The sequence below is a fragment of the Entelurus aequoreus genome, linkage group LG14 (assembly GCF_033978785.1).
Source record: "Entelurus aequoreus isolate RoL-2023_Sb linkage group LG14, RoL_Eaeq_v1.1, whole genome shotgun sequence".
Taxonomy (NCBI): domain Eukaryota; kingdom Metazoa; phylum Chordata; class Actinopteri; order Syngnathiformes; family Syngnathidae; genus Entelurus; species Entelurus aequoreus.
Window position 1 is genome coordinate 49,623,356 of NC_084744.1, and position 12,579 is coordinate 49,635,934.

A 12,579-nucleotide genomic window follows, 5' to 3' on the forward strand; every position below is an offset into this window, starting at 1 on the left:
TCGGGCCGTACGTTTGACACCCCTGAGCTAGAGATTTATGGGTTGAAAGTAAAAAAACAAAACAATGTATGACTTATTTTTAACACTTTTATAAGTGGGGGCATTTTAGATCCCTGAAAAATGTAGTGGGATTTTTTTAAAGCTGTGTATGCTCAAAAAATAATAAAGAATCTAATTCAATATTGCTATGGACTATTGACCTACTTAAGGGTCCAATTACTTCACATCAAATAATCTAGTTACAAATTTTGGTGGGGGAATATTGCCTATTTTTTGTTTTAGCCATAAAAAACAGGGTTTCTTTTAACAAAACAGGCAGAAAACATTTTTTTAAAAATTAACAAAACTTGATTTCGACAGAGAGCTCTGTAATTGATCTAGAGGTTTTAGGCACTGACAATATATATATATATATATATATATATATATATATATATATATATATATATATATATATATATATATATATATATATATATATATATATATATATATATATATATATATATGTATGACAACATTTTAAAGTTATACCGACTGGGACCCTTCAGGGTCCACGGGACCAAAATTGAGGGGTACTCCTAAGATTTAAGTTTATTTTTTTTATTATTGGTTTTGAAAATGAAACATATCAAAATAGCCCCCGCATCTTTAGATTTTTCAGTGTACGGTCTGATAGTATTGTAGGTTTTTTCATCATGGGTAAAGTCTTCTGCTAATGTATCATATTTGGAGCAGTGTGTGTCGCCTCCCGATTATCCATCATAATGTAACAATGCCGGGCTCTGGATATTCAAGCCCCTCTGGGGAGGCCAAGGGATGAGGTGGGAAAGGAACAAAAAGGGAGGTTGATCTACATTCAGATCCCAAGAACATTTGATCATAATTTTCTCTTATGACACCACCACTATTTTTGGGATGCCTGTTTGGTGGTCACAACCTCTTAATACAAAACCCAAAACCAGTGAAGTTGGGTTGTGTAAATCGTAAATAAAAACAGAATACAATGGTTTGCAAATCCTTTTCAACTTATATTCAATTGAATAGACTACAAAGACAAGATATTTCACGTTCGAACTGGAAAACGTTATTTTTTGCAAATATTAGCTTATTTGGAATTTGATGCCTGCAACATGTTTCAAAAAAGCTAGCACAAGTGGCCAAAAAGACTGAGAAAGTTGAGGGATGCTCATCAAACACTTATTTGGAACAGGCTAACTGGGAACAGGTGGGTGCCATGATTGGGTATAAAAGCAGCTTCCATGAAATGCTCAGTCATTCACAAACAAGGATAGGGCGAGGGTCACCACTTTGTAAACAAATGCTTGAGCAAATTGTCAAACAGTTTAAGAACAACATTTCTCAACGAGTTGTTGCAAGGAATTTAGGGATTTCACCATCTACGGTCCCTAATATCATCAAAAGGTTTAGAGAATCTGGAGAAATCACTGCACGTAAGGGATGATATTATGGACCTTCGATCCCTTAGGCGGTACTGTATCAAAAAGCGACATCAGTGTGTAAAGGATATCACCACATGGGCTAAGTAACACTTCACAAAACCACTGTCAGTAACTACAGTTTGTCCCTACAGCTCTAAGTGCAAGTTAAAACTCTACTATGCAAAGCCAAAGCCATTTATCAACAACACCCAGAAACGCCGCCGGCTTCGCTGGGCCTGAGCTCATCTAAGATGGACTGATGCAAAGTGGAAAAGTGTTCTGTGGTCTGACGAGTCCACATTTCAAATTGTTTTTGGAAACTGTGGACGTGGTTTCCTCCGGAACAAAAAGGAAAAGAGCCATCCGGATTGTTATAGGCGCAAAGTTCAAAAGCCAGCATCTGTGATGGTATGGGGGTGTATTAGTGCCCGAGGCATGGGTAACTTACACATCTGTGAAGGCACCATTAATGCTGAAAGGTCCGTACAGGTTTTGGAGCAACATATGTTGCCATCCAGGCAAAGCCATTTATCAACAACACCCAGAAACGCCGCCGGCTTTGCTGGGCCTGAGTTCATCTAAGATGGACTGATGCAAAGTGGAAAAGTGTTCTGTGGTCTGACGAGTCCACATTTCAAATTGTTTTTGGAAACTGTGGACGTGGTTTCCTCCGGAACAAAAAGGAAAAGAACCATCCGGATTGTTATAGGCGCAAAGTTGAAAAGCCAGCATCTGTGATGGTATGGGGGTGTATTAGTGCCCAAGACATGGGTAACTTACACATCTGTGAAGGCACCATTAATGCTGAAAGGTACATACAGGTTTTGGAGCAACATATGTTGCCATCCAAGCAACGTTATCATGGACGCCCCTGCTTATTTCAGCAATGCCATCCTTTCAATGATGATCACAGATCTCTCTATCCCTCGCGTCATCTTTAGCAAGCTTTTTTGCACTTTTTTAAACGCAGCAGTAGCGATAGGAACAAGTTAGTGACTGGCTTTGGGGCAGCTTCTTTAGCAGCAGGCATCTCTGTGGGCTGTCAGAACACAGTCGTAACCACACTGGTATTTTAGGTATACTGATAAGGTTTAATGTGTTGATGCGTGATGTTGTTTCCCCCCCTTGCGTAATGTTTGCAGAACAATTGATGCAAATAGCATGAAGTCTTTCTTGGAAACAATGAATAAATCCCACCCGATTGACGCCATGTTTGTTTGGGGAAAGTTTATAGCAAGGCAAGTAGGAGGAAAAAAGGAGCCCTTGATATGCTCACCTTAACCCCCCTACAGCACAGTATTAATTCCTCATGTTTATCATGCACCCTGAAACTTGACACCAGTCTGCAATGTGGCTGCAGACGATAAATAATTACAGGAATTGGTTTTTATTTTAGTCACTGTTTACTGTCAGGCTCCAGAAATCTAACCTGCACTTCTGAACTGTTTCCTTTTCAGACCTTTTTTGGTAACACTTTGCTCCACATCCGCCAATGCTTCAAGCCGTCCCTTAAAATTAGAAGCCATTCCTCACCGCATCCGACTGCATCCAACACTTTGCGTTGAAATTACTACCTGCATTGGCAATTGCGAGAGTTTGGACGATGTTACAGTTAATGAGCACCTTGTTTGTTAAGTTCCTGCGATTCATCATCCTCCTAGCATCTGTGTGGGTTTCATTTAGTCGATGCCTCTTCATTAGTCATCCATCTTTATTATGGGCCTGCTGCAATTGGCATGCTAGTGCTAACTTTTTTTTCTAACTTTACACTTTTTTCTCTAATTCCGCAGCCATACACTTTACAGTCATAGAACTTGGTATTTGAAACATGCTAACTGTATGCATGTTTACGTTAGCATGTTAGCATGCTAACATTAAAGTGCTAGCTTTTGGAGCTAGTTTTGGAATCGTTTACCTTAGAGCACTGGTTCTTAACCTGGGTTCGATCGAACCCTAGGGGTTCGGTGAGTCGGCCTCAGGGGTTCGACAGAGCCTCCGCCGCAGAGGTCAAGACACACCCGACTCATCGTGTGAATAAAAACTTCTCTCTATCGGCGTATTATGGATACCCCCTAACAATGTTCCCTCTAATTTTCCATATGCTTGAGCAAACGCAAAAACTCCTTGAGCATTCAGTGGAGTACATGTGAGCCAGTCCCAAACCTGACTAAATAACAAGTCATATGTTTTATTATTATAATCATTATAGTCATTATAATCCAAGAGATTATTTTCTAAAATAAGTGTTTTGGCCCACTTACAATGACAATAACAAAAAATATTGTTTTTCATGAGCTGTGTACTAGTATTGTATGTCTGGGTGGGGGTCCTGCTTTGGAAATAATTTGTACCCCTTTCAGATATCGCATTTAGTTCCCACTAAAACATTCACATGTTGCACAATGAGATGTAAACATGGGATCATGTGTACATTACTGTAACTTTCTGTTTGTAAAATATATCTTTATTAGTATTTCTTTAATATTATAACATCATTTCATGATTAATATTTACAAATTAAGATTAAATTAAGAAAAAAAAATTTATTTTTCACTAAAGAAGGGTTAGGTGAATGCACATATGAAACTGGTGGGGTTCGGTACATCCAACAAGGTTAAGAACCACTGCCTTAGAGTTATATAACTTGGTATGTGACACTTGTTGACTGCTAGCTTGCTAATGTTAGCAAAGTTCTCTTTTTTTTTTTTTTTTTTTCTCAAATTCCCCAGCCATACACCTTAGAGCAGGCCTGAGCAATTATTTTGACCCGGGGGGCCAAATTTAGAGAAAAAATGTGTCTGGGGGCCGGTACATCTGATTTTTAGGAACACTAATACAAAACCTCACAATAATGTCTGATTGAATGCTAAAAACGTTATGACAGACCGCCTTAAAAAAACGGAATGGAATTTTTAGTTGTTTTATTGAATGAGACACCCAGAATGTACATGAAAATAAAGAATGTGGGATTTACAATACTAACTATGAATGATAAAACACTGAATATTGACAACATATGAACGTCACACCCCCTCTCCATCGACATATTTTACAATCAAGCAAAACGCAACAAAAATGCAACAAACACAGCGAAATATGAACGCGGAGGGTAAAAAAAAAAAACACCTACAATCTGATACATCACTAAGCTTTAGAACTTTGTTGTGAAAATCTTCTTCCGCGTCTGTCCCTGACACCCGCATTTCAGGCTGTGACTTAGATTACCATAGTAACTAGTACAGGGGTCGGCAACCTTTACCACTCAAAGAGCCATTTTGGCAAGTTTCACACATTAAAGAAAGCAATGGGAGCCACAAAATATGTTTTTAAAATTTAAAATGAAAAACACCGCATACAAAGCTTAAACGCTTTGTGCTATGTTAACTAGGGGTCTCAGACACACGCACCGGCACGTACTTTAATGTGGAAATTTGATGTTAGTGCAGCCCGCGAGTTTTGAATGAATGTCGCTTGCGTCATACTTGCCAACCCTCTCATTTTTCCCGGGAGACTCCCGAATATCAGAGCGTGATGACACTGCATTTGGCGCCCTCTAAAGTCTGCCCAATCAGTGTATCTGCTCGGCCACAAGTGGAATGCAGCTTTGGCTTGATAGCGTTACAGACAGCAAGGCTACTAAGTCAACAGCCACACATCTTACACTGACGGTACCAATACCCAGAATCCCATGCAGCCCTAACTCTTCCGCTCAACCAACCACGCAGAGGGGGGGGGTTGATGTGTGGGGGGATTTGGTGGTAGCGGGGGTGTATAATGTAGACCGGAAGAGTTAGGGCTGCATGGGATTCTGGGTAATGGTTGTGTTGTGTTTATGTCGTGTTACAGTGGGATGTTCTGCAGAAATGTGTTTTTCATTCTTTTTTGGTGTGGGTTCACAGTGTGGCGCATATTTGTAACGTAACAATGTTAAAGTTGTTTGATACGGCTACCGTCAGTGTAAGCTGTGTGGCTGATGAGTAAGTATGCTTTGCTGTCTCCTGTGTGAGCAAGTAATATCAACATGCAACATGTGGCTGGACTGGCACGCTGTATGTAAATGATATAGAGGACAATTACTGCAGTGCAATTAGGGCATGCCCTTTATATAGTAATTAGAGTGTAAATAGGATTATATTTTCCTGGGAGTATTCTATGAGAGACACTGACATCCATAAGTCTCCTGGGAAAATCGGGGGGGTCGGCATGTATGTAGCTGAGCCGCATCAGAGTGGTCAAGGAGCCACATGCGGCTCCGGAGCCGCGGGTTGCCGACCCCTGAACTAGTACATCATGCAAAAGCGCAGATTCCAACCATTGAAATACTTTGTATAGTTCAAGACTTACGGTCATTTGAAAACATCACTGCACATCTTAATGGCGGCGACACTTTCCATCTTAAAGATCTAAAAAAATTATTTGGGAAATGTCCGGCGGGCCATATTGAAAAGCTTAACCTGCAACCCCCGTTCCTTATTTGCCCAGGTCTGCCTTAGAGTCATATAACTTGGTATGTGACACAAGCTAACTATTATATATAGACTTCGAGAGACTTAGACTTCCTTTATTGTCATTCAAATTTGAACTTTACAGTACAGATAAGAACAACATTTTGTTGCATTAGCACGTTGTAGTGCAGGATAAAAGAGCAATAAGGTGCAGATATAAATTGATTTACTGTACAGATAAACATATTGCACTTTAGCATATGCATCCACGTTTACGGATGTATGTTATATTGTCTTTATAGTCCAGCCAGTTAATCCGTTTTTGGGGGGAATTGGGGAATATCATGCTCACGTTAGCTTTTTGAGCTACTTTTGCTACCGTTTAGCCCAGAGTCATATAACTTGGTATGTTACACTTGTTAACTGTTAGCATGCTAACGATAGCATGCTAGCGAGCTAACTTACGCTTGCTGACTTTTTCATCTAATTTTACACTTTGTTTTTCTTTTTCCACAGGAATACACCTTTGAGTCTTATAACTTGGTATATGAAACATGCTGACTGTTATCATGCTATAGTTAGCACACATGCTAAGTGTTAGCATTTTTATGTAAACATGGTATTGTTTTTAGGCTAGCTCTGTGGCTCATTTTGTACGGTTACATCTAAAACTCACGGATTCAGACACTCGGCACCATCTAATAAGTAGGCAGCTTATTAGATCCGAACCGAGGATGTCGTTGTGGCTTGTGCAGCCCTTTGAGACACTTGTGATTTAGGGCTATATACACTACCATTCAAAAGTTTGGGGTCACCCAAACAATTTTGTGGAACAGCCTTAATTTCTAAGAACAAGAATAGACTGTCGAGTTTCAGATGAAAGTTCTCTTTTTCTGGCCATTTTGAGCGTTTAATTGACCCCACAAATGTGATGCTCCAGAAACTCAATCTGCTCAAAGGAAGGTCAGTTTTGTAGCTTCTGTAACGAGCTAAACTGTTTTCAGATGTGTGAACATGATTGCACAAGGGTTTTCTAATCATCAATTAGCCTTCTGAGCCAATGAGCAAACACATTGTACCATTAGAACACTGGAGTGATAGTTGCTGGAAATGGGCCTCTATACACCTATGTAGATATTGCACCAAAAACCAGACATTTGCAGCTAGAATAGTCATTTACCACATTAGCAATGTATAAAGTGTATTTCTTTAAAGTTAAGACTAGTTTAAAGTTATCTTCATTGAAAAGTACTGTGCTTTTCCTTCAAAAAAAAGGACATTTCAATGTGACCCCAAACTTTTGAACGGTAGTGTAAATAAACATTGATTGATTGATTGATTGAGCTTCTGGCGACCCCCGGCCAGAGGTTCAGGGCACAGATAGCAGGCCCATCAAAATGTTCTAGTTATTGACTATAATGTCTGTCTCCTTTTTTGGGAATTTTGCCCATCGTTCACAATCATTATGAGAGACAGGAAGACAAAAGTGTTTAGTTTTTTTCCCGCTTTGTAACATTTGAAAATCGTCTCGTAATAGGTAGCTAGCAATGCAGCCAATGGGAGCAATCAATTCTATTTCTAAATCACTTTAAAAATGCATTCAAAAACCGTCAACAATACTTCATTTACGTTCCGTAACTGTAGCTGTGTTCCAAACTGTAGCGACATTGTTATTGTAAGAGCGAACACTGAGGCACTCTTTTTCTAGCGTACAAAAACATCGGCGTGCTACGGTATTAGCCGTAGATGCCAACTACGGAAAGAGATAAGCTAGCTTCTACAACAACATGAAATGTGTTTGAGTTTGTAATGCACAACACTGCGATACGTCACCGATTTGTACTGACTGAAAAACATGATAAATCATATTACAGTATCTGTAAAGTTTTACCCCACATTTCATGTTGTGTTAGTACACAGCTGAGCTAGCCAGACAGCGTATGTACTGTAGTTGTACTAACACACGGCGTGCTGCGTGTTTAATGATATTAAAGTGACTCACTTTAAAGAGAGTTGTTCTTCTGGTCCAGCTGGCCGGTTTACTGCTGATTTTGGGTAAGTAATCCATTTATGTCAAAATAGCTTGGCTCCAAGTTCCATATTTACAGCATCAAAATTAGAGATGTCCGATAATGGCTTTTTTGCCGATATTCCTATATTGTCCAACTCTTAATTACCGATTCCGATATCAACCGATACCGATATATACAGTCATGGAATTAACACTTTATTATGCCTAATTTTGTTGTGATGCCCCGTTGGATGCATTAAACAATGTAACTTTACCATGAATTGATTAACGTGTACCCCGACTTAAACAAGTTGAAAAATGTATTCGGGTGTTACCATATAGTGGTCAATTGTACGGAATATGTACTGTACTGTGCAATCTACTAATACAAGTTTCAATCAATCAATCAAAAACAAGGTTTTCCAAAATAAGAGAACAACTTCAACTCCAGGTATGGAAAAAAGTGCCAACATGGCACTGCCATATTTATTATTGAAGTCACAAAGTGCATTATTTTTTTTAACATGCCTCAAAACAGCATCTTGGAATTTGGGACATGCTCTCCCTGAGATAATCCTAATACCCACTACAACTATGGGAAATACTATCAGTGTTTCCCATAAACTGCCAAGATACCTGTGGCGGTGGGGGCGTGGCTATGGGCGTGGTCACCATGACATCATCAAGTAATTTGCATAATTTACTACAATGATATGATTTTCTCTAAAAAGGCTCAAAAAATGTATACTTACTAATTAGTAATATGTACATATTTATATACAGGTTATTCACTGAAATATATTTATTAATTGTGGTTCTTACAAAAAAATATATCTTATAAAATATAAAAGCTAAAATGTGTCTTAAAGCTCTGCCCCTTTAATTAGTGCATACTAAATAATTTAACTTTAGCCTACTACTACAACCATATTATTTACCAGCAACATAAAGTGAAACAGAGGCAGAGGTGTCCTACCACAGTCAGTAACAAATAAACAGAAAACAGTAGTGGTCAAATACAAATAAGGCAACAAGAGAAGTATCCTACACTTCTCTTTTGTAAAGTAAATCTGAACAGCCTATATGGGCATCTACATCAACTATATGATTGGCCTGAGAAGCTGGATAGGACCAAAAATAAAATAAAATAAAAAATAAATTAAAAAAATGTATTTATTTTTTTATTTGATTTTATTTTTTATTTTTTTTATTTGTGGCGGACGTAATTCTTTCGTGGCGGGCCGCCACAAATAAATGAATGTGTGGGAAACACTGACTATACTTTGACTTTCACAAAGTGCTTTTTTTTTTAAAACATGCCTCAAAACAACAGCTACAAAAACAATGAAGGCACACAGCTTCAGTCCAGAGTATACTAGAGCATACTTGCCAACCTTGAGACCACCGAATTCGGGAGATGGGGTGGGGGGCGGGCTTTGGTGGTAGCGGGGGATGTATATTGTAGCGTCCCGGAAGAGTTAGTTCTGCAAGGGGTTCTGGGTATTTGTTCTGTTGTGTTACGGTGCGGATGTTCTCCCGAAATCTTGTTTGGTGTGGGTTCCCAGTGTGGCGCATATTTGTAACAGTGTTAAAGTTGTTTATACGGCCACCCTCAGTGTGACCTGTATGACTGTTGATCAAGTATGCTTTGCATTCACTTATGTGTGTGTAAAAGCCGCAGATATTATGTGACTGGGCCGGCACGCTGTTTGTATGGAGGAAAAGCGGACGTAACGACAGGTTGTAGAGGACGCTAAAGTCAGTGCCTTTAAGGCACGCCCCCAATAATGTTGTCCGGGTGGAAATCGGGAGAATGGTTGCCCCGCGAGATTTTCGGGAGGGGCACTGAAATTCGGGAGTCTCCCGGGAAAATCGGGAGGTTGAAACCGATACCGATAATTTCCGATATTACATTTTAAAGCATTTATCGGCCGATATTATAGGAGTTTCATACTTGGAAAAATTGTTACTAGTAAGAGTAACAGTTTTTTCTAACACTGATTAGAGTGTGTTGAAATGAAGCGATATTAGTAAAATGGTACGCTTTAGAGGTGATTGGTTCCAATTTGGCCCACGCTGCGACTCTTTACGAGATGCTTTAAGCAGGCACATTAACTGGCGAGTGTTTTAGGAGCAAAGGAACTCAAGTTCACGCTCCATGAAGTGCAAATAGATGAGCCGTGTGCTTCATAGGTGGAATTTCTAATTTATAGCCCCAGACCCCAGTCCACCCCTCTGTTTGCCGATGACTCACTTCCAGCAAACTGAGAGTCATTGTGCGGAGTGTGTGTGTCTGTGTGCGAAAGCAAACACACCTCTAACACGCTAATTGTGTGTGCAGAAATCTGCAGCTCTTAAGCATGAATGACACTTTCCCAGTCCAAATAGAAGCCGCTCAGTCTAGCCCACAATCGGCGACAGGAGGTCACGCTTTACCCACGCCATTTAGCGACGCCTCCACAGTGTGTGTTTGTGTGTTTTTATCCTTGGCCCTTAGTTGTGTCAGCCTGGGCCAAAGTTCAGGCGCGCCCACAAAACATCACCCCGGGGTCAGGCTGGAAATAGTAGAGAATGAAACACACACACACACACACGCAGGCCCATATGGCTATGCTAACTTCATAACTGCGGTCAATTGAGAATGGAAAAACCACAATATTAGCTATCCTTGCACAATTTAGTAAAATAAGTACCGTATTTGTGCAAAAACAATGCGTCCCGTGAAAAACCGTCCGACCGGAACTCTTTAATAACTAAAGATCCTTGGGTGAATATTGTAAACTCACTACACCGGTATGTTTTAGCGCTTTCATGGCGAGTTTACTGACAGATATACCATATTTTTCGGATTATAAATTGCTCCGGAGTATAAATCGCACCGGCCGAAAATGCATATTAAAGAAGGAAAAAAACATATATAAGTAGCACTAGAGTATAAGTCGCATTTTTGGGGGGAATTTATTTGATAAAACCCAACACCAAGAATAGACATTTGAAAGGCAATTTAAAATAAATAAATAGTGAACAACAGGCTGAATAAGTGTACGTTATATGACACATAAATAACCAACTGAGAACGTGCCTGGTATGTTAACGTAACATATTATGGTAAGAGTCATTCAAATAACTATAACACATGCTGTACGTTTACCAAACAATCTGTCACTCCTAATCAATTTTCATAGGTACGGAAGTAGTAGCAAGTAGCATCTTTTTTTTCACAATGCACTTTTGCCATGACCCCCCCCCCCGCCAAATTTTTATTGGTTGACGTATGTGTGTGACGATTGCTGATATACGGCCAGTCTCTTACGTGAATGAGATAAATAATATTATTTGATATTTTACGGTAATGTGTTAATAATTTCACACATAAATCGCTCCAGACTGCGACTTATAATCCGAAAAATACGGTAAGTAAGAACTTTACCTTACTTTATATTAAAAATGGCAACAGCGGAGGATGAATGTCCCATAACAAGAATATAGAGAAAAAGAAGAAGCTTATCGACAACGGTGTCGGCACAGACTACAAAGGCGACGCAAGCAAATTTTCAGGACTTATGCAGATCGCAAATACAGATCAGCAGGTACCAGAAGGAAAGACAGGTTGCTTTTGCATAATATTGCGAAACAAAATGTTACGTACGGGAGGAGTATAGACGGCACAGACACAAGGGGGCAGTAAAGCTGTTTGATTTATGATATATATTACAATATAAATATATGTGAATGTTGTCTGTCTATCTGTGTTGGCCCTGCGATGAGGTGGCGACTTGTCCAGGGTGTACCCCGCCTTCCGCCCGATTGTAGCTGAGATAGGCTCCAGCGCCCCCCGCGACCCCGAAGGGAATAAGCGGTAGAAAATGGATGGATGGATATATATATATATATATATATATATATATATATATATATATATATATATATATATATATATATATATATATATATATATATATATATATATATATATATATATATATATACAATAATCAAACAACAATATACTTAACTAGAGAATGAAGTGTGACAAAAATCCAAGGTGTGTGTGTGTGTGTGTGAGACTATGTGTGAATTTATTGTTGTGTGGTACCGTAATGTTGAACGAGAGGAGGAACAAGGCAAGAAGGCAGTCCGTGGGCAGGCAGATAGTCAGGGCGAATAGCGAGGCGTCAGAGGTCCGTGTCCAAGAGGGAGGTCGAGATCCAAGAGGCAGTCCGGGAAGCAGGGGAGGACAAGGAATGACGAGACACACAGCAACGCCAACACGGGAACGAAGGTTACGTTCCGGTGCGGGATAGCAGGTTGAGCAGGCTTATAAAGGAAGGTCTGATCATCAGCTCCAGGTGGGCTGATTGCCGGCGATTGATTGCAGCTGCTGGCTGCTGCCGGTCTGGCGTGCGCATAGCGCGCTCTTGGAGCTGCGCTCGGCGCAGCGCACAGATGAATGCGCACTGACATGTGCCCGGGCCGTGACACAAAATGCCAGATAATGTCTTACCTTGTACACACACCATAATAATACTCGTATGTTGAAGCACAGTACAATCCATCAAGCGGTGCGGCTTCATCGCTTACCAAAGTCGTACTAAAACATGTTGATAGATTTTTGAGAACCGTGTGTAATGTTCTACATTTTCAACGGAACATATACAATTTTGGTGTTGTTTACTTGAGT

General features: G+C 39.9%; 1 protein-coding gene across 2 annotated transcripts in view; it reads right to left on the minus strand.

The window, feature by feature from the left end:
* The window catches only part of pdlim4 (PDZ and LIM domain 4), a 120,820-nt gene that overhangs the window by 86,536 nt on the left and 21,705 nt on the right, over positions 1–12,579 (minus strand). The window lies entirely within an intron of this gene.